The sequence below is a fragment of the Cupressus sempervirens genome, chromosome 3 (genome assembly GCF_028749045.1).
Source record: "Cupressus sempervirens isolate cs-2001-9-10 chromosome 3, ASM2874904v1, whole genome shotgun sequence".
NCBI lineage: Eukaryota > Viridiplantae > Streptophyta > Pinopsida > Cupressales > Cupressaceae > Cupressus > Cupressus sempervirens.
Window position 1 is genome coordinate 179,927,685 of NC_143120.1, and position 24,043 is coordinate 179,951,727.

Sequence of the window (24,043 nt, forward strand, 5' to 3'; positions counted from 1 at the left end):
CATATCGCTTGTCACCATATCGAAAATGAGCCTTCTCTGCACAATAATTAACCTAATCGCTATATGCTATAGTGATATCATACAAATCCACAACATCCTGATCATCGATCATCACCACAACATCTTACTACTTAATCTGGCCTCTAATAGGATCATCGCTATAGGATATAGTGATACCCTCTCTTTTGTACACCATGAGCTCGATCTCCACATCGCTATTGTAAGAATTTTCCTTAGGGCAAAAAAACCCAAGATCAAGAAGCTCAAGCACTAGCACAATATGGACCAATAAAGTATGATCAGAATAAAAATATGAAAATGAATTGTTGTACATACACACTAGGAGTGCCTGAATATAAAGGCCTCTAGAATGACTAGGAGTCAGCAAAATTATAAGACTCATAACAAAGCACATGTCCACCAAGAGTGGATTATCCTCCATTAAGCACAAAAGTTAGTGCGATGATGAGAGGATAAACTTACATAGGTGTGTCATGTAAAAAGATGTTGTAGACACCATGTGCTTAATTAGAGTACAAACAAATATGTTGTCTACATGACAACTCAGATAAATATGCAAACTCCTGTGTTGTAGACACCATGTGCTAAATTAGAGTTGCTAACTCTTGTGTCATCAACAAGACAACTCATATGAGTATGCATACTCCTAGGTGTCCAACTAATAAATAATAAAATAATGCATTAAACTAAGTAAACTTAAGTAAAGTGTAATAATAATTAATTAGTTACACTAACCACCCCCCTCCCTAAGTGCTACTTAGGGGAATGCACTTAAGCTCACAAAAGCTATGATGAAAATGCATGATGGGTCCCAGCTACTAGGCCATGTTAGGTACCCATGTACAAATGAAATGCAATCTCTTTGAAAACAGAGAAAAAGGGAAAACCTCATGCGAAAAACCCTCCCCCAAAAAGAGAGATGAAAAAACAAGATGCATGGATGGATGGAGTAATTAAGACCCGCCCATTACATCATACATCATGTATATACAATAGAGAAGTATGAGAAGGACAAAACCCCATAAGAGGAAAATGTCCCCCCTATAAGAGAGAAGAAGTAGAAGAAGAAAGGAGACAAGGTAGTCCCCCCAAATGTAGAATGTTGATCAGTGATAGTTGCTCCAAGATGAATGTAGAAGTTGATCCATGACTATTGAATAATGTTCCTCCCCTTAGGAAGAAACAATATCATAGGTACATATGAGATGCTTTCCCAATGTGTAGAAAGAATCCTAAATATGAATAGTGTCTCTGAAAACTGCTCAATTATCCCCGTGTTGATACTGACAGTCACCCCTTCCAACGCTGCTGAAAAGAACAAGTTCAAATCTAGCAATGATGGATGTAGAATATATCCCAAAGAACCAATTGTCTCCTCAAATGATAAAGAGACCTCTTGTAACTGTTGTACATAAGGATCTACAATCATATCAACCTGGTAAGACAAATCATATAGAGAATGGACGGGAGGGTCAGAGTGTTCCCTCACAACAATTGAAGAAGGATCTTCTTCATCAAAGAGAAGATGTATATCATCAATGATGTCTCCCAAATCTACTAGGACTCTACAAACAAACCTAAAATATCTATTATGTAGTCATCTCCTGATTCTAGAACTCGAAGACAAGGTGTACCCAACTGTATTGAATTGCATGGACCTATCATTGTAGAAATGTATGCATGTGGAATGCGTTGATGTAATGACCTTGTTTTGCATCCATCAATAGGATCCCCCATATTTGAACCTATTGAATCACTATCACTATTGTCACTATAAGTTTCCGCAATGTATGAAGTATGGAGAGGAATATAGGATAAGCTAGGTGAACTTTTCTCAAAGTAAACATTCCTCTCTATGAATATCTCATGAGTCTCAGGATCCATAAGTCTATATTCCTTAACACTTTCGTCATATCCAATGAAAGTACAAGGCCTTGGTGATGGTGCCTTGCATTCTCTTGAAGATATGTGTACCCATGTTGGACAACCAAAAACTCTGAAGTGTTTCACAACTGGTTTTATTCTGTACCATGCCTCAAAAGGAGTCATTCCATCTAAGACATAATGAGGAGACCTATTAAGGATGTGATTAGCACTACTCATTGCTTCAACTTCGAGTGATGGATCAAGAGAGACTTAGCTTGAATCATGCAACTTGTCATTGACTTAAGAATTCTAATCCTCGTTGCTACTACATTTTTCTTTTGTGCACTAAATGATATAGAGTTCTAAAGATCAATACCCTCAAGTTCACAAAAGTCTCTAGTCTTGAGTTCACATATCTACTTTCATTGTCCATACCAAGAACCTTGATGGCTTTACTTGATTTCTTCTCAACATGACTCTTGAAGGCTAGATACTTATCAAACACTTCATTCTTGTGACTAAGAAAGTAGACCCATGTCTAATGTGAAAAGTCATCAATGAAAGTGAGGATATAGCTACCCTTACTAACTGATGTCACTAAAAAAGGGCCTACTAGAACAATGTGAACCAACTCAAGAACAACTGATGCTCTCCAAGACTTCCCTTTGTCAAACTTCTCTTCTAGATACATATTCATTTAACAAGTTGAACATTCACCTGTAGAAAATTTTATTGTAGGTAGACCTTTGACCATATTTTTTGAACTAAGTTGATGAAGATAGCGGAAGGCAAGATGTCCATACCACTAATGCCATAGTTTACTTTATGATTGTGAATGTGTCAACAAGGCATGTGAAGGAGACTTAGGCACAAAGTGGGAGAAAGAATAAAGTCATGTGTCATGATTGACTTTACCCATTGCAACTAATGAATCATCCTTAAGATTGTGCACCATTACTGAATCAGAAAGGAACTCAACTTTATTGCAACCTCCATAGTGAGTGATTTGGTAAATTGAAAGAAGATTAGTGCTAAGGTTAGGAACGTAGAGAACATCTTTGAACTCTCTATTTTCCATCTCAACTTGTCCTTTCCCTTCAACTTCCACTTGTGTATGATTCCCTACAAAGATGTGAGGTACCTTAGACTACTTCAATGAAGAAAAGTGTCCTTTTGAAGAACCCATATGATATGAGGCACCCGAGTCAAGAATCTATTCCCTTGAAGAACTTGAACTTGCCATAAATGATTGCACTTTCCCCTTTGAAGTGGATGGATTTGAATCCTTGGAAGCATTTGGCACATTGATTTTATTCTTCCTAAGTAAGTTTTCCAACTCATCTATTCTCTTAGTCTTGCAATGATGCTTATCATGATTTGGTTTCTTGCAATATGCACAAAATAGTTTATCCTTCTTTTTATTGTTTCCCTTCTTGTTGGAAGAAGAATTTCCTTGTTGTGAGGAGGAAGATTGTTGTGTATTTGATTGTGATTTTTGCTTCCACTACTTTTTCTTGGTATTGGTGAAACTTTTTCCACCTTGATTTGATTAGATCTCATTACAAGCCACCAATGCTTTAGAAATGGATGACTTGAGAATTTTCAAATCTATCAACTTGGATTGTTCCAACATCAACATTTCTACAAATGCATCAATTGAAGGCTTAGTGAAGGCACTTCCCATGGTCAACCTATTAGTGTTGTAACTCGAAACAAAAGATGCATAGTCTAAAGGTAGCCTCTTCAAGATGTGATGAATCAATCTATCATACATAATGGGATTACCACAATCCTTAAGCGGTGCTCTCAATTCATTGGCTTTTTTGACATAGTCTTCAATTGTGTCAAAATTCTTAGGATCCAAGCGAAGTAGATCATCCTCAATTTGGAATCATTTTTCGTCATCCACCTTACCATACAACCCTTCAAGTTTCTCCCAAGCACCGTTAGCATCCTTAAAGATGGAAATGTGGAAGAAGAGATCTCTATGAACACAACTCATAATAATTCTTAAAACTTAGTTGTCTTTAACTTGCTAATCAACTTGTGCATCACCATTAGTGGGTTTTGCAATTGTACCATCAACATATAGATTTAAACCTTTTTTCATTAGTCTACTCTATACAATATCTTTCCATGTAGTATAATTGTGTAAAGTTAAAAGTGGAGTTTTAGGTGAACCCATGATGCAAAAAAATTTAAAAGCACAAGAAAGAAAGAGAAACACAAGAACACAAGACACTCCCCCCCTATTCACTCAATCAAAGAACACCCCCCCCCCCACAAAATGATGTTTTTGGCAATTTATATGTAGTGCATTTACAATAGGCCACTTGTCAAAATAGAGAAAAGTGGCTTATGATTTTGTTGTTTACAACCTCCTCTTGGAGTGCAAATTTGGTACTTAACAATGTAGCTTAGATGTACAACAATTTTAAAGTTTTAACAAAGCAATACAGTGCAAAAAAAAACCTATTTCTAAAAGTGGTATTTCTATCCACACAAGCCTATAATCTGATTGCAGATCTCGAAAGTAAATGAAAAATTATGCACTTTCAAAAAAAATGAAACTTGAAAATGTGTCCAGATGAGCCCGTACTAAGCCTTTGAGGTTGCAAAAATTAGGATTTGCAATTTGCAAAAAAATTCAAGAATAGAGATCTTAAAAATCTTGCACCAATGTGTAGATAACAAAATTCTACCCCAAAACAAAACAAAAAAATTGCTTGGAAAAAGAAGCCTATATGAGGGAGATACCATTGTTTGAAAATCACTTCGACAATTATTCTTCCTAAATCGCCGCCATTGCACCTCCAAAAATCAATTAATTCTAGATTTCACCTTAGATGTTCAATTTTGATGAAACAAAAGTTGATTTGGGATTTTTTTGACCTTCTAAGTATGACGCCAATATCTGATTTGCACCAGCAAGCTCTAACCTTGTCCTACAAAAACAAATATCTCCTACTGGCCTAAAAGGCCAATTTTTTTGCAAAATTTAGGAAATAAAATGCAAATCCGAAAAGCAAAAATACAAATGCAAAAATATTCAAATCTGAAAAATTAATTACACAGATTTAAAGAAATCATACCAATTTCCCAAATTGGGCCTTCGATTTCGGTTTGTAAAAAAATTTACCTCTAATTTGACTATGGCCAAGGGTAGGCAAATTTAAAATCAAAATTCACCGAATTGATCCTCTACATTCAACTGTGAGGTCTGTTTTGGCTTTAGACGCTCCCAATAACTACAAATTCTCCATATTTGAATCAAAGTCCTCTGTGAGGTGAAGCAAAAATGGTCTCTAATGGCTATGTGAAAAGAAGCTCCCTCAACTCTGATATCATATAAGAATTTTCCTTAGGGAAAAATCACCCAAGATCAAGAAGCTCAAGCACTAGCACAATATGGACCAATAAAGTATGATTAGAATAACAATATGAAAATGAATTGTTGTACATACACACTAGAAGTGTTTGAATATAAAGGCCTTTAAAATGACTAGGAGTCAACAAAATGATAAGACTCGCAACTAAGCACATGTCCACCAAGAGTGAATTATCCTCCATTGAGCACAGAAGTTAGTGCAATGATGAGAGGATAAGTTTACATAGGTGTGTCACATAAAAAGATGTTGTAGACACCATGTGCTTAATCAGAGTACAAACAATTGTGTTGTCTACATGACAACTCAGATAAATATGAAAACTCTTGTGTTGTAGTCACCATGTGCTAAATTAGAGTTGTTAACTCTTGTGTTGTCAACAAGACAACTCATATGAGTACACATACTCCTAGGTTTCTAACTAATAAATAATAAAATAATCATTAACCTACGTAAACTTAAGTAAAGTGTAATAATAATTAATTATTTACACCAATAGCTATGACCTATGGTGATAACCTCATCATCCATTGATATAATTAAGTTTTGCTCATTTGACTTGCCGATGATTGTTGAAGGTTGTGGTGATGGACATCTCTCATCACTCATCGGTGTAACTGAGTTTTGTCTACTGTGCTTAGTGATAAGCCTAATCGCTATGACCTATGGTGATAACTTCATCAATCATCCATTCCTCATCGCTCATTGGTATAACTAAATTTCATCTCTTGTGCTTGACAATGATCACTATGACCTATGGTGATGGATGTTTCTAGATGCAGGAGAATATAATATGAAAATAGTTTGTGTATGTGGCATTCATTCATTCATTTTTGACCTTTCAACTACTCCATGGTGTACATTTTCATGTAGAGAATTATCTGTCGATTTGTATCCCATTTGATGGCCTGAACTTAATATCCAAGGGAAATTGACTTTTCAACTAGTGACATTGACCTCCAGATGCATTATGCATCATTGATTTGATTTCAACTTTCAATCTCGCCACCTTTAACCAAGGTATTCGCCATTGTTAAATAGATTGAGCATTTCTAAAGGCTTATGTTGCCTCCTTTGCATCTGATTGGATTGTACTCACTTCAACCTATTTCCACAACCTCGTGATTGATTATAATGAGCTCGGTTTCATTCCTTTTAGCCTCAAAGATGAATTTATCTCTTTTGACCCTTCTCTTCTTGTTGCCACATCCATTTGTGTTCATGTGATCTTTCTCCAATTTGAACCTGTCTTTTAGGATGAGTCTTTACTGAACATACATTGGATTTTATCAAATAGATAGCTTTCTTCTCATCTGTGAGATATGTTTGACACTTACCCACCTTCCTAGTCATCACCTAGACATGATCATTGACCTGATTGGACTTGACTTGACAACAAATTGAAGTTCAAAACTAGGGGACTGAAAGTACACCAACAAAAACCTATCAATTTTATTGTTTTGCTAGTTCCAAAATGTCCAACGAGTCCTCCACTATGTTTCTCCTTTGTGATGTTGTACCTCATAGATCCTCTACTTATACACAATTGAATTCCCTTAAACATGTCTTCCTATATGAAAATTAGTCCACTTATCATGTGATTCTTACAAGCCTTCCAAGATTTTGCAAAACCAAGATCAATTTCATACAAGTCCTTCAAATCATCAAAACCAAGTACCTCAACTCTCATTTATATCAACAAATCCCTTCTTCTACTCAAAGCATCAGCTATTTTGTTTAGCATCCTATGTTTATTTTTTAACAAGTGCTTCAAATCATCAAAACTAAGTATCTCAATTCTCATTTCTATCAACAAATTCCTTCTTCTTCTCAAAGCATCAGCTACTTTGTTTAACATCCTACTTTTATTTTTTGACAGAAAGCAAAATTTATCCAAATATTTTACCCACTTCATGTGTCTCTGATTCAACTTATTCTGACTTCCCAAATACTATAAAGCTTAATGATCAATGTACAACACAAAATCCTTATGTATCAAATAATGTCTCTAATTCTTCATAGCTTGAACAATAGCATAGAATTCTTTATCATAAATTGAATATATTTTCTTAGCATCAATCAACTTCTCACTAAAGAATGTTGCAAATCTCCCTTCTTGACTCAAAACATCTCCACTAGCACTTCTACTAGCATCACAATCAAGTTGAAAAATATTAGTGAAATTAAGCAAAGCAAGTATAGGTAATTCCACCAACTTTTGTTTCAATATTTCAAAACTCCTATGTGCTCCATGGGTCCATTTGAAATTCCTTTTATCCCCTCTCATAGTTTATGTCATGGCATTACATATTGAACTAAAAATTTTGATGAACTTAGACACTTGTCAATCCATGAAATTATCTAACTTCCCCAACATTCTTAGGTGTAGGCCAATCAAGAACAAATTTTACCTTTTTAGGATCCATCTTCAAACCATCAACAAAAATCAAAAAACCAAGCTGCACAATCTCTTCCTTCATGAATAAACATTTCTTCAAATTAATCAAAAGTTTTTCTTCTTCCAATCTCTGTAGCACTTGTCTAATATACTCAAGGTGTTCTTTCTTGGTCTTACTAAATATTAGAATACCATCAAGATATAAAATAACAAACTTACCCAATAATTTCTTCAAAGCCTCATTCATCAGTCTCATGAAAGTACTAGGTACATTAATTAAACCAAAAGGCATAACCAGCCATTCATACAAACCTTCATTTTTCTTGAAAAGAGTTTTCCATTCATCTCATTCTCTAATGTTGATTTGATGATACCCGCTTTCTAAATAAATCTTTTTGAAATGTCATGCTCCACTCAAACAATCCATTATGTCATCCATCCTAGGCAATGGAAACCTACACTTCATTGTTATCTTGTTTATGGCTCTAGAATCAATACATATTTTCCATTCTCCATTTTTTATAGGTGCTAATCAAACAAGTATAGCACAAGGACTCAAATTTTATCTGATCAAACCCTTACCAATAAATTATTGCACTTATCTATTCAATTCTTCATTTCAACAAGTGCTACCCTGTGTGATGCTTTATTAGGAAAATTGTACTTCTTATAGTAGGAAAACTATTAGGTAAATTACCAAAAATATTATCTTGAAATTCAGTGAACAAATATTCAATCTCAAGTGCATGCTCAAGTTTCTTGTTTCTTAGTCTTCCTAGGAATCAAAGAAAAACAAAAAAATTGTTCCTTCACATCCTTAACAAACTAATTTCCTTCAACCAAACATACTCTTACTATGGTGCAATGATTCTCATCAGGTTTTTCTACCAAAGGCAACAATACTATTTCCTCTGATCAACCCAAATATTATATTGATTGAGTCTATCATCATGCAGAGTGTGTTTATCTTACTATCAGAGTCTACCTAACAGAGTCTTCCTCGGGTCTTTATCTTCTGAGGATTGGGTTGTTGAGGCAACGAAGTTTGAGGATGTTTGGATTGCGGTTAAAAGGAATAAGACTAAGTCTTCTGCTCCCCCTTTAGATATGATCCTTCGATCAGGTAAGGACAACTTCAAATCAAAAGGAAAATCTTATGTTCCCTTATGCTAACTGATTTTTTAGTGATGGTGAACTGGCCGAGTTTTTGGTTTGCTGGAAACTAGTTTGGGAGGTTTGTCAGTTTGCTTTGTTCCAGTCTGTTGACTTTCTAGATTCCAGTATTCTTATGGTTGATTTTTTTGGTTACATCTGTTGGTCTCAGGTCCCTGTAAAACCTAGTTTATTTGTTTTGCTGGTTTCAAGTCCTCTTAAAACCTAGGTGTGTTTAATGGTTTATCTTTCTATTTGTTGTAATGGGTTTCAGGACCCTTTCAAAACCTACTTTTACCTTAATCTAAAACAGAATATGACAACAATCCATAGGCATAATATCACACAAAACTTCCTTGAGATTATTTTAAATCTTGAATTTAACAATGTGTTGCTGACTTACTAATAATGTATACTCTTTTTGGATCCAAGAAACATGATAAGGCTTAGGATGTCTCAATCTCTGCAACTACAATTTGTTAACCAATTTCTTTGATGCCAAATTATCCGAACTACCACTGTTAATGATCACTCTGCAACATTTTCCCACGATCTTATATCTAATCTTGAATAAAAATTTCCTCAAAACAAGTGCTCATTAATTTCCTCATTCAAAAGGATTCTCCTTAACATCATATTCTTGTCATTCTCATCCTCATTGGGTGATTCAACAACTTCTTCATATGCTAAAGTGTTGTTATGCCTACAGTGTATATGTCCTTGTTAGAGGACTAGGACTTATAAGAAGCTTCAACTTTATTAGGAGTTGTTATTACAATAAAAAATACAAGTTGAGCCCACTGCCCAAACAAGCATATATAACTTTACAGGTTACATGAATAGCTACAAAACCTTGACAGTGTTGATATCTTCAATATTTGATTTATTCTTGTAGTTCCACTTCACAAAACATTCATACAATTATTCTACTCTATTGATATCATCAATTTTGCATCTATATAGTACATACAAAATGTGCATATAGCATTTCTATCATTACCATACAATTGGCATCTTTGCTAAACAAAAGAATAACCTTTATACCCAAACCTTCAATCTATCAGCCTTATATTGCCTTGCATGTTACAAAATCTTAAAATTAGTGTTTTCCACGTGAGGGTTAACATCTAGAATGTTGTCTTTACCTCATTAAGAAATAATTTTTTCAAGTCAAAATGATTCCTTGACCAAAAAATCAATTCTTTTTCAATTGCCTTGTTCTATGTTGTTATGTCTGTCTCTGGAAATCCCTCCAAAACTCATGCAAATCATAACATAATCCTTAACGGCCTTAAACATATATTATATAATGTTTGTACTATCTTTCTCTAAGCTTACATAACTTGCTACACTTCCTGTGAAGCTCTCCGAACAAAACTATATAGCTATTCTTTGTAAACCAGTATTATACTTGGACAATTTTCATGTATACTTATTCCAAAAATTAATTCTAACTTATGTCATCTCAAACTTAGTAATATGTTGCCATAAAGTTTAACCCTAATAATCACTCTTCGCCAAATTGCCAACAAATTTCTCTACCATAACTAAAGTGTCTATACCTGCTATTACATCTTCCAATCCTAACATTAGTCGTATAATTCAAATTATCTCATATTTAAAACAATAAGTTGCTCAATTCACTCAATCCAAATACAACATTCTTACAAATGACATTGATAATCCTCTCTCTTTAGACATCCTTCATTTTTTATCATGTAACATATTGAGATACCTCATCCAAACTATATGTAGTGATTTTTCTCATGATTATAGGCTCATGTCTAAGTTGTTCACATGGACTTTTAGGGCCAAAGCTTTGCAAAAGTATTTCTCTTTACCCCCTTTATTGATTCCTTTCAAAAACTCACCAATGCCTTCATTCAACAATTTCAAAATAATATTGGTCCTAAAATTTCTTAAAGTAATTTAACACATTGTCAACAAAATGGTAAAGAAACAATTATTAATTTATTGGTATATTCAAACATTTCTATGTTTAAAATGTCTTATTGTAAGAATTTGCCTAAGGGAAAAATTCACCCAAGATCGAAGAACTCGAACACAAGCACAACTAAAGACCAAAAAAGAGTGTGATCAATATATCAGAGTATGTCCTCATACATTGCTCTATATCGTATGTACAAACACACTAGGAGTGTCTATATATAAAGGCCTTTCAGGAAGCACCTAGAATGTCTCTAGAAAGAGCCAGGACATAAGATAAGCATGACAACTAAGCACATGTCTTATCCATCATTCTAGATGATAGGATAAGAATGATGAGGTGTATCTCAAGTGAATATGTTGTAGACATCATGTACTTAATAAGTATGCTAAATCCTATGTTGTAGACACCATGTACATAAAAGAGGTGTGAACTCCTATGTTGTCAACATGACAACTCACAAGAGTGCACATACTCTTAGGTGACTAATAAATAAATATTAAAATAATGCATTAACCTAAGTAAACTTAAGTAAGTGTAAATAGTAAATACTTATTTCCACCAACACCCCCCCTTAAGTGCAACTTAGGAGAATGCCCTTAAGCTTACAAAAACTAGGATAAAATGCATAATGGGTCCTAGCTACTAGGCCATGTTAGGTACCCATGTACATAATGAAATGCAATTTCTCATAAAGCAGAGAAAGAGGGAAACCTTATCGAAAAAACCATCCCCAAAAAAGAGAGATGAAAAATAATATGCATGGATGAATGGAGTAATCAAGACCCCCCCATTACAACATACATCCAATATATACAATAGTGAAGAATAAGAAGAACAAGACCTCATAAGAGGAAAAAGTTCCCCCCATAAGAAAGAAGAGGAAGAGAGAAAAGGTAGTCCCCCCCCCCCCAAATGAAGAATGTCAACCAGTGATTGTTGCTTCAAGGAAGAAGTTGGTCCAAGAGTGCAAAATGATGTTCCTCCCCTTTGGAAGAAACAATGGAAAAAATACAATCTTGAAGATGTATGGTGGCCCTGAAACTTGCTCAAGTATCCTTATGTTAATGTTAATGGTTGTCCCTTCCAACAATGCTGAAAAGAAAGAATGCAGATCTAGCAAGGATGTTTTTATAAAACCTGTTCCAATGAACCCTCTGTCTCCTCAACTGATAAAGTGACCTCCAACAACTGTTGTACATAAGGATCCATAATCACATCAACCTGTAAAGATCAATCATGTAGAGAATGGACATGAGGTTCAAAGTGAGCCCTCGCAACAAGTGTAGAAGGATCATCTTCATCAAACAATAGATGCAAATCATCAAGGATGTCAACCAAATCTGTGGTGTGTGACTCCACGAACAAACCTACAATATCTTCCATGTAGTCATCTTCTATTGCTGGAGATGGAAGACAAAGTGTACCTTGTTGTGTTGAACCTATCATTGTGGCAATGTGTGCATGTGGATTATACTAATGTCATGACCTCTCACTACAACTGTCGATAGAACCCCACGTATCTGAATCTGTTGAAGCACTATCGCTGGTGTCACTATCAGTTTCCACAATATATGAAGTGTAGAGAGGATTAGAGGATAAGCTGGGTGAACTTTCCTCAAAGTGTACATCCTTCTCCACAAAAATCTCATGAGTCTCAAGATCCATAAGTCTATATGCCTTACCACCGTCTTCATACCCAATGAAAGTACAAGGCTTAGGTGTTGGTGCCTTGCATCCCCTAGAAGATAGGTTTGCCCATGTTGGACAATTGAAGACTCTAAAGTGACTCACAACTAGTTTTTTGTTGCACCATGCCTCAAAAGGAGTCTTCTCATCTAGGGCATTATGAGGAGACCTATTAAGTATGTGAGTGGCACTACTAATAGCTTCAACTTCAAGTGTAGGATCAAGAGACTTGGCTTTAATCATGCAACTTGCCATGGACTTAAGAGTTCTAATCCTCATAGCTGCAACATCTATCTTGTGCAGACTGAATGCTAGTGGATTCTGAAGATCAATTCCCTCAAATTTGCAAAAGTCTTTAAGTCTTCTATCTACATATATACTTTCATTATCCATCCATAGAACCTTGATGGCTTTCCTTGATTTATGTTCAACATGACTCTTGAAGGCTTGAAGCTAATCAACCACTTCATTCTTATGATGAAGTAGACCCATGTGAAATGTGAAAAGTCATCAACAAAAATAAAGATGTAGTGGCCTTGGCTAACTGAAGTCACTGCAAAAGGTCTTGCCAAAACCATGTGAACCAACTAAAGAACAACGAGTGCTCGTGAAGAATTCTCTTTATCATACTTCTCCTCGAGATGCATATCCATGGAACATGAGGAACACTCACCCTTAGAAAAGTTGATGTTAGATAGACCTTTGACCATGTGATTTGAGCAAAGTTGTCGAAGATAGTGAAAGGCAAGATGACCAAACCACTCATGCCATAAGTTGATGTGTGAATTAGATTGAGTCAACAAGGCTTGAGAAGGAGACTTAGGCACAAAGTGGGAGAAGGAATAAAGCCTATTGTCATGACTGACTTTCCCCATTACAACCAATGAATCATCTTTTAGACTTTGCACCATTACTAAATCTAGAAGGAACTCAACTTTGTTGCGATCTCTAAGGTGAGTGATTTGGTAAACTGATAGGAGATTGGAGCTAAATTTTGGAACATAGAGAACGTCTTTGAACTCCCCATTTTTCATTTCCACATGTCCTTTCCCTTCAACTTCCATTTTAGTATCATCTCCCATGAAGATGTGTGGTACCTGTGATTGCTTCAATGAAGAAAAGTCTCCCTTTGAAGAACCCATATGATAGGAAGCACCTAAGTCAAGTATCCATTCTGAAGAAGAACTTGCATTTACCATAAGTGCTTGCCTTTTTCCATTTGAAGAGGTTGGAGTTGAATCCTTGGAAGTACCTGGCACTTGAATTTTGTTCTTCTTGAGTAGGTTTTCCAACTCATCGATTCTTTTTAGTCTTGCAATGACGTTCATCATGATTTGGCTTTTTGCAATATGCACAACAACGTTTTTCCTTCTTTTCATTACTTCCCTTCTTGTTGGAAGAAGAATTGCCTTGCTCTCAGGAGGATTGTTGTGTCTTAGATTGCGATTTCTACTTCCACTGCTTCTTCTTCTTGTCACTAGAACTCCTTCCTCCTTGAATTGATTGGTTCTCATCACTAGCCACCAATGCTTTGGTCTTTGATATCTTGAGAAGTCCCAAATCTATCAAGTGAGATTGTTCAACACTCAACATCTCTGCAAATGCATCAAATGTAGGCTTTTGGAAAGCACTTCCCATGGTTAACTTGTGAGTGTTATAACTTGAAACAAAGGAGGCATACTGTGAAGGTAGCCTCTTTAGGATATGATGAATCAACTTGTCATCCTTCATAAGATTTCCACAATCTTTAAGTAGTGCCCTATACCCATTGGCTTTGTTGATGTAATCTTGAATTATGTCAAAGTTCTTTGGATCCAATAGAAGGAGATCATCCTCAATCTGAAATCCCTTTTCCTCATCCACCTTACTGTACAACGATTCAAGTCTATCCCATGCAGGTTTGGATTCCTTGAAACTAGAAATGTGGAAGAAGAGGTCTCTATGTACACAATTCCTGATAATTCCTAAAGCCTGTTGGTCTTGTTTTTTCCAATCAATGAGTTATGTAGCATCAATGGGTTTGGGTATGGAACCATCAACATAAAGACTTAGACCTTTTTCCATTAATCTACTCTATGCAATATCTTTCCATGTAGAATAATTACGTAAAGTTAGAAGTGGACATTTAGATGAACCTATGATGCAGAAAATGAAAAGAGCACACAAGAGAGACACAAAAAACATAGTACACACCCCCCCTTTTCACTTAATCAAAAGACCCCCACAAAAAAGATGTTTTTAGTACTTTATATGTAGTGTGTACAATAGGCCACTTGCCAAAATGTACAAATTGGACTTCTGATTTTGCTTTTCACAACTGCCTTTTGAGGCCCAAATATGTCACTAAGCACTGTAGCTCAGATATAAAACAATTCTGAAAAGTACTCAAAGCAATATGATACAGGAAAAGCCCTAATTTTGAAAGTGAGATTTTTCTCCACACAACCCTAGAATCTAATTGTAGATCTGGAAAGTAGATAAAAAAATAATGCACTTTCAAAAGAAATGGAACTTGTTTTCTTGTCCAAATGAGTCGATATGGAACATTTAAAGTTGCAAAATGCAGGATTGAACAGGTATAGTTACCAAAAAATGCAATTTCTGACAAATCCTTACACCAAAACTAGAAAAGAACACCACCACTGAAAAAGTTCAGGAAATTCTACCTAAAATCAGAAAAAATTGCACCTAAATTGGAGTCCGGATGACCGAGTTATGGCCTCGCAAAGTCAAGCTGCCAAATCAAAAACACATTTGAAGAGGGGTCGAAAAAGAAAACTGTGTGCTTAAATTTCACAGTCAAATGATTGTTGCAGTAGTTAGAAAATCCCTAGAAATGATGGTCAAATGACCGTCAAATTTAACCTCGTGTCTAACTAACGTTAGGGAAAAAAGTCCCCCTAGTGACATGGCAAGGACATACCATACGAATAGAACACGTGGCAGTGGATGGGACGCAGCTATTGAGGTGGCAGTGTGCCACGTGGAAGGTACAACGTGGTCCGACGTGCAGTACACATGGTGGAGCTATCTAGGTGGTTAGTCTGTCTCTGTGCCATGTGTCAAAGTTAGAGCTATGTGCGAGCAATAGGTGTCACTGACTGACGGAGGGGTAAACGTCTATGTGTGCAAGAAGCTATTGACGTGGCCGGACGTGTTTGCAAAGAAGTGGAAAAGACGCAACATTTTTAGCTATTAACATGTGGCGTTATGTGAAGGCACCGCTTGGAGAAGGGCAATGGCCCTCGTAAATCATCGTCGAGAATCCTTTAGCACCGCCAAAATCTGCTATGGTTGCTGGGAAACTTATGCCGCCGACAGGTTTTTTTTTATTAGTCCCACATTACATGGGTAAACACCTACGATGGTGTTTAAATAGAAACGGTCATCGAAGTTTAAACAAAAGCAGCACTGGTATTGGGTTTGTGCTCGCCAATGAGGGAGTGGGATCCTTGCCGCCGGAATATTGAGGGAGCCGTCGAATTTATGTGTAGGCCAGTCCAGAGTGTATATTAGAGCCGCCCAAAAATGTTGAAGCCACCACTTAAGGAATATTCTTCAAAATATTTAGGGTACAAGGCCGAGGTGTGACTGCCTGGTACCTATACCAAAAAAAATTCTCTACACACCCAACTGGGCAAAAAAAATTGAAAAAAGAAGAATTCAAAAATACAAAGAAATAATCAAATTTGAAAATTAAAATTGCAGATCTAAAAGATCATACCCGAACTTGCAAATCGGGGCCTTCGTGTGTTGATTTGCAAAAAAAAATTTGCCTGATGATTGACTTTGGCCTAGGGTAGCCGAATTTATAGCCGATTTGTACCAAATCGATGCTCTGGATGTAATGGTGAGGTCCATTCTGGCTCTAGACGTTCCCAATTTCTACAGTACTCTAGATTTGGGCCGAGATGCTAAAGCAACAATGGTCTCGAACGATTATGTGAAGAGAAATTCTCCAAGCTCTGATAACATGTAAGAATTTGCCTTAAGGAAAAATTCACCCAAGATCGAAGAACTTGAACACGAGCACAACTGTAGACCAAAAAAGAGTATGATCAATATATCAGAGTATGTCCTCATGCATTGGTTTGTATTGTATGTACAAACACACTAGGAGTGCTTGTATATAAAGGCCTCTCAGGAAACACCTAGAATGTCTCTAGAAAGAGCCAGGAGATAAGATTAAGCATGACAACTAAGCATGTGTCTTATCCATCATTCTAGATGATAGGATAAGAATGATGAGGTGTATCTCAAATGGAGATGATGTAGACACCATGTGCTTAATTAGTGTGCTAACTCCTGTGTTATAGACACCATGTGCATAAAAGAGGTGTGAACTCTTGTGTTGTCAACATGACAACTCACAAGAGTTCACATACTCCTAGGTAACTAATAAATAAATATTAAAATAATGCATTAACCTAAGTAAACTTAATAAGTGTAAATAGTAAATACTTATTTACACCAACACTTATCTTATGCCCAATCATGATATTCAATGTATTTTTATTTATAATTTTCAAAAAGACATTAGAGATAAGATTTTCCTCACTAAGTGTACTTCCTTCTCACAACTTTATGCAGTACCATTACCAATATCAATAATATGTGAGCCAGATTGAGAGCACCACTCCAATGGCTCTTGTGAGTTTTGATGAGAGTGATGTTGTCGTTCATCAAACAAAGTTCTTCAAGCCCAACAACTACATCAAAATCAACAAGACAACAAGCATAGTAGATAGTCAAGTTTTATCGCATCTCAAGATATTACTACATTTTCCTCTATGTGTCATCCTTATTGTAAGTATTCTTCTTTATCTAAACTGCTACATCTTGTGATGTCAAAGTTAATAAATGGTAATATTATTAAACTTCCTCCCATCTAATTTATGGATACTAGAAAACAAATACTTAAATCATTTAATTCAAATGCATTTTTTCAATATCATCGTCAAATCAACCATGATACTAAAAAGTGTTATTTTGTGAAAAATGCTATCCAAGATCTGATTGATTATAATGTTATATTCATTGATGTTGAGGTTAATAATGTGAATAAATGTGTTGTGCCTTCTAATTAGAACTTGTGAATTTACACCAATCCTTTACCCTCTCGTTCAAAAAATGTTATTCCTTTGTTACTAATATTACTTATGATGAGAAGGTAGAAGAAGCTAATCATAATGTTAATTATGTTGAATCTCTATCTCAACCTTTGAATTTTCCTCCATTGGAACTCAGATCTTCACTTTCTCTCAGATTTGATTGAAGTACCTGATAGTCCTCTTTACATTACTGCTAGAGTTTCTTATATCCCTTCTCATGGTGTTTTATTTGGTTCTTCTTCCATGGTTAACCTTGTCACTAAAGAACATCTTTTCAAAAAACAATTGCATAAAGATTCATACGATACATCTAAAGTTTAAATTCAAAGTTGTAATGGTTTTCTTTATCATCTTCTGGGTGCTATATCTCTTCATGTAACCCTTTATGGTAAAGTTGTGGATACTACCATCAGTGTCATCCTTACTTCTAATCAATGTCAAGTTTGGTTTGGTATCACATGGCTTTCCTCCATGCAAGTTGTCGCTTCTCTCATTCGTAGATGTCCTAAATTTCTCCAAAATAGAGAGATCATCAATATTAATCATTCTCTTTATCAACCTTCTCACTCTCAAGATTGTGCTAACATGGACTTTTTTTTGGTCTTCTTTGCCTCAAAAACTGCTAACTCATTGTGATCATCTTTATCGATCCTATTAGAAATTCACAATTTAAAATATTCTTGAATTTAGTCAACCTAATATTGATCCTTCCACAGCTATTTTACCTACCCTACCTATTCCTCCTTCAAGCTATCTTATTTCTCAAACCTCTAATATCTCTCAACCTGTCATTATTTCTTCCTTGGAACTTATAGCTCTTGATCCCAATCCTTCTATGTTGTCTCATAAAATCATTCATAATCAACATGCTTATAAGTGTTGTAAGACATTGAGCTAAAGATAAAGCACACATGCATGCTTCTTAAACTATGTCATCTTCTCAATTGATGTCTTCCTTCGACCAACCCATGCTTGAGCCTTTGGAAGAAGTAAATCATAATAATAACATGCAAATGATACACATGATGATTTTACTTGTATCTTAGATTCTATTATGATTAATCTTGATCAGCAAGATACTCTTAATGATAAAGTTATTAATGTTAATACACATGTCGGTGATGATGAATATGATATTATTGACGTTGATCATGATTTGTCTGACATGCTTCCCAAACAGTTAATGATTACTCCTCGTATCAAACACAATGAGCCCTAATTGACTTCTTGTTTGGATGTGGTTGTTGTTCCTACTATGTTGGATGTTCTTTCTCTTGTGAGTTGCCCACCTTTCCCTAATAATACAGACCAAGATGGAGGGGGGACATGCTTGAGTGACTTCTCTAGTATGGTAGTATTTTTGTATTTGCATGTTGTATTATGTTTCCCCTATGATGTGTTATTTGTTTTATGTTTTGTCTAGATTGCTTTAGATAATCGATGTCGCTCCATTTGTTTAAGGTAATAAAGTAATCAAACATGTTGTACACACTCCTCTACTTGTACATATCTTCTTCTATTTGTTGTTACGTGTTGTGTTGCATATGTTCTATTATTCACAAATGAGCCCTTTTGTCATTCACTTGGATGCGTGCAATATGGTAATAATGATTCATTTTGGTCTCCATGATGTCAGCCAAAAAAGGCTCTTCTTCATAACTCTTATGTTGTTTTCCTCCATTTTATTGTAGTTCTACTTCCTTTGAGGTATGATGACATTTCATATTTGCCATAATATTCATATATATTATCATATGATCATATCAATTCCATAGTTAGTACATCCCTCTTGCACTCTCTTTTGTCATGTGTTTATTTTCCTTTAATTGTTTCCTCCTGTAGGAATTGTGTAGTGGAAACGTCTCTAGTGGATGCATGTACACTTTTGTTAAAGTCATTCCTCCCATTGAGGCATTGTACAATCACTTTAACGTGGGGGCATACACTCTACTCACTTGTGCACCGTGCATTATAATGATTTTTCTTTTGCATCTGTATGCATCCTTCCTTGGGTCACCAAATGACCTAGGAAGCCCGATCCTCGTAACTTTTGGATCACCAAACAATCCATTAGGCTAAATCCTTTTCTTTCTAATCCTTCCTTGGCTTTTCAAATAATCTAGGAAGCTTGATCTTGGCTCTTGCACTTTTTCTAATCCTTTAAGGACACACATCCTTATGCTTGGACCATTTTTTGTCGGTTCACCTTTTGAGACATAGGCTCCCTTGAGGATAAATCTTTGATGGATTGATTAGCATGCCATACACACTTTCTATGTCATTCAATTCAGCTGTGATGGGTTGATTAGCATGCTACACATACTTTCTAGACCATCCAATGTCATCTCTTGTTGCAGCATGCCTTTTTGTGTGATTCACAATAAGGAACACAAACCTTATTGGGAAAGATGACCACACTTTCTTTTTTTTCTCTTTCTCTTATTAGTGACAACTCTCTTGTTATGATTTTGGGTATGGAAAAGATGCAATTCTATTAGGGTCTTGGTAGTTTGTTTGTGTCCTTAATTATGATAAGATAAGCTTTTGCTTTTGATCTACTTTATTATGAGTATGAGGTAGGCTCATACTCTTGCTAAAGTGTGGGCTAAATGTGTCATCTTAAAATGGAAGCACTCATCATTTAAGACTTTTTAGCTCATGCCCTTAAGTGATTTTATGGTCCATTGATGCATTTATGCTCAAATGGTTCTTTCACATCTAACTTATCATATTCCAAATGTAATGCAAGACAAGAAAATCCTCAAAGGAGATGTCCTAGCCCCTAGCAAATAACCACACAGTGGAATAATAACAATAACACAGATATTAGCCACCACTTGTAGGCGAGTTGGTCTGTGCCTTGAGGTTTACTTCCTTGAGGTCACAAGTTCGACTCCCCTTCATAGTGGAGAATGGTTGTAGGCCAGTTTCCCTTACGAGACTTTTGTACCAAGTACCTGCTTCGCTGGCCTGGGGTATAGGACTGGACTTTTCCCCAAAAGTTTAAGCTATCACTCGTAGGTGAGTTTGTCTGTGCCTTGAGGTTTACTTCTTTGAGGTCACAGGTTCGACTCCCCTTTGTAGTGGAGAATGATTGTAGGCCAATTTCCCTTATGGGACTTTCGTGCCAAGTACCTGCTCCGCTAGCCTAGGGTATAGTACTGGACTTCTCCCCAAAAGTTTTACCCAAAATTATAATTCCCGCTCGCTGCTCCCGCTCATTATTCCCCTATGTGGTCCGTGGATGGTAGTTCGGGCCGCATCTTCTTGGCCTATCTCTGGCAGTCGGTCGAGGGATAGAGTTCCTGCCTTGGCCACTGACAATTGCACTGCTTCCTTTGCGCATGTGGCCACTTTTGAAGTGGAGGTCCATGATTTGGGGGTTCCGACTGTAGACCGTCTGGTTTTCTCCTCGGGTGTGACACCTGTAACAGTCTGCAATCCAATCCGATTGGAGTTGGAGGATGAAGTTGCAAGAGAAAATGCTCAAAAGATTGAGAACTTCTCCGAGAAGGCAGTTATTTTTAGATTTCAAGGCTTTTGGCCTTCCCTTCCGGCTCTTCATGCTTGGATTTCTAAGCACTAGGACTCGTTGATTTCTGAATCTGTCCAGATTTACCCTATGGCTAGGGTCTTTTTCATAGTTAAAATTTGATGCTGCTAGAGATAGGAGGGCTATTTTGTGTAGTCGCTTTAGCTGGGAGGACCATTACCTTTTGTTTGTCAAACCATGGCATGAGGGTTTCGACCCTATCTGAATCTTTTTCTCATATGCCTCTTTGAAAATTAGGCTCTCGAATCTTCCCCTTCACCTGTGGCTAGATTTGATTCTTGAGGCTGTGGGAGATGCTATTGGAGAATTTCAAATGGTGGATTCTAAATCTTCAGATTTCTTCATACTACTTATGCTTTCATTCTTGTGGTGGTTGATATTTCGAAGGGCCTCCCTAAGATTATCAAACTTGAGGTCCCTAATGGTTCCTGGATTCAGACTCTAGACTATGAAGGAATTCCTTTCCGCTGTAAGGTCTACTCTAGAATTAGACATGTGGCTGCACGCTGCCCTGCGAAGCTGAGGTAATCAAAGAAAAGACCTTCCTAGTGGGTTGGGGCTTTGGTTCAGCATTACTTTGTCCATGAAGACTCTGCTCCTTTGGTTTCCCCCGCGTCTGTGGTTGCTTTGGGTCCCTGTAGCTCTTCCTCATCTGATCAGGCTTCAAGTCCGTTGTCGAACATGGATATAGTGGTTTCCCCTCCCTCTATGGGTCGAGATTCTGTGGGTAATCATTCTAGTATGATTTTGTCTATTTCTCTAGTTGGGTGTCTGATGTCAAAGCTTTGGTTTGGGAGAAGGAGGCTTCTTTGGTGGAGGAAGGTTGGACAAAGGTCAAGGAAAAAAAAAATACAAACAATCTCAACCATCCTTTGATCAGCTTCTTAGATCTCACTCTTTTGGGACTAACGGGTCCTAATGGTTTTAATTAAGTTGTATTTTGGTGGCAGAAGTAAACTGTGTTATCTGTGAGGCTATCATGATCACATTATTTTGGTTGGTGACCTATTTCACCTCTGGTCTATTGTATGTTTTGTTTGGGCTCCATCGAAAATATTTTGAAGTGTAAAGGGTTTCAAGCACCCTTCAAAACCTGTTTTACTTAATCAAAAACAATAACACAGATATTTAGATCCACAAGAATGTCAGTTCTCATAACAAAATCATCATATTTTCATTCAACATGCCCGGTTGTAAGGCCTTCTAGGAAATTATATTACTACAAACTGATGCCACACTCCAAGTTTCAAAACTACTAAAAATTGTGTAAAAAGGTTTGGAGACATCAAATAAAATACAAACTCTCAATGGAAGATTAGTGGCCTCAAAAGGGATAAGATCATGCCTAACAAATATGCCCATCTAATTTGTAAAAAGCTCAATAAGATCCAAGCCCCTCTACTCCAAGGTAACATAGGCAAGGTAAGGATCGTCTTCAAGGAAAATGTCCAAACCAAGCAACAAGAGTAAACACAGGGAAGCACAACCCAAATAGAGATGAGATAAGAGAGTTCAATTGATTCAGTGCAAATTGAACAAAATTTGCTTACAATATGTTGGACATAATGCCTACCTAGTTGCAATCTTCTACCACAATAGTATATTCCATTTGTGAGCTCAATTACTTAAGAGCTAAACCTCTAGATCTTCTCTTCTAACCTTGTTGCCTCTACATACCTCATTCATTACATAATATAGCCATCATGACACACAAGTTGGCTCAAAGATCACAATTTTGAAAATAATGAAGCGTATTACAACATAAAAGTCTCATCGCTCAAGGAGATGTGAGCGACCTCACAATAAAGCATATGAAGAGATCGAGCAAGGACGAATGAGAATATATTAATGAGAACACATTGAGAATCACGAGGAAAGAAATAAGATCCACCATAGGTCCACTCTTAAGAACTCATGCTCACAAATGAAACAAAGAAAGAACAGCAAGACTATTCACACAATCAACAACATAGACACGGAACAAGCAAAAGCAAATTATTTTTTTGGTTGATTCAAGATTGCTAATGAACCCAAGATGGAGGACATCAAGGAAAAGAAATCCAAAAAGGTGTGTATTTAACACAAGCATCCCTAAAGTTCGGTGATCAGATCATTGTGAAGAGTCCATAGCCTGAATAAATCCATCCTCAATATTTATGCACCCTATCTCTACAATTTTTGGATGCAAAAATTGCAATGAAAACTGAAATTTGTGAGAAGATTAAAGTTAGCAGTCCCAAAACTCACCAAACATCGCTCTTCCACGGAGGTGTGAAAATTGTGATTCCGTCAAAATAGTTTTGGAATTCCCGTCATCTTGACCTCTGCCCACATTATTAACAGCTCCCGGCCTCTGAGATAGTACCTGAGGATCTGATTCCTTCCTCCCCAATTTGGACCACTTATTTTCCCCGGATCATGACCAGATCGATTTGCATGCAATCAATCCAAGACATTCATAGACAGAAGAAAGATTATTTGGTTTCAAGGGAGCTTACAAAGGGATATGATTGGGAATGTCAGAAAACACTTACCATCCCTATTTCTGAAATCACTCGAAGCAAAAGTTGTTTTCTATTCCCCAACGGAATGTGATTGGGATTAGTCAGCTTTGATTTTTCAGATGCATGTATTAACTCTGCATTTTGTATCCCTTCTTCCAATTGATCAGTGACCCGTCATACAGACAAATATCAAAGATCTGCTTTTGCCTATTCAACCTCCTCTCTGGTCTGAACGGAATCAGTTGGGTTTAGAAAATCTATATTTTCCCTTCTCTGTTCGATTCCATGTAGGCTTCCGGCTGGTTTCAAAGGAGTACGGATAATGTCCTTTGCTGCCTAGTCCAATGAAATTTACTAGCTATTTCTCGACCAATGTAAACATAGCCTCCTCGGCTTGGTGACATTATAATATTCA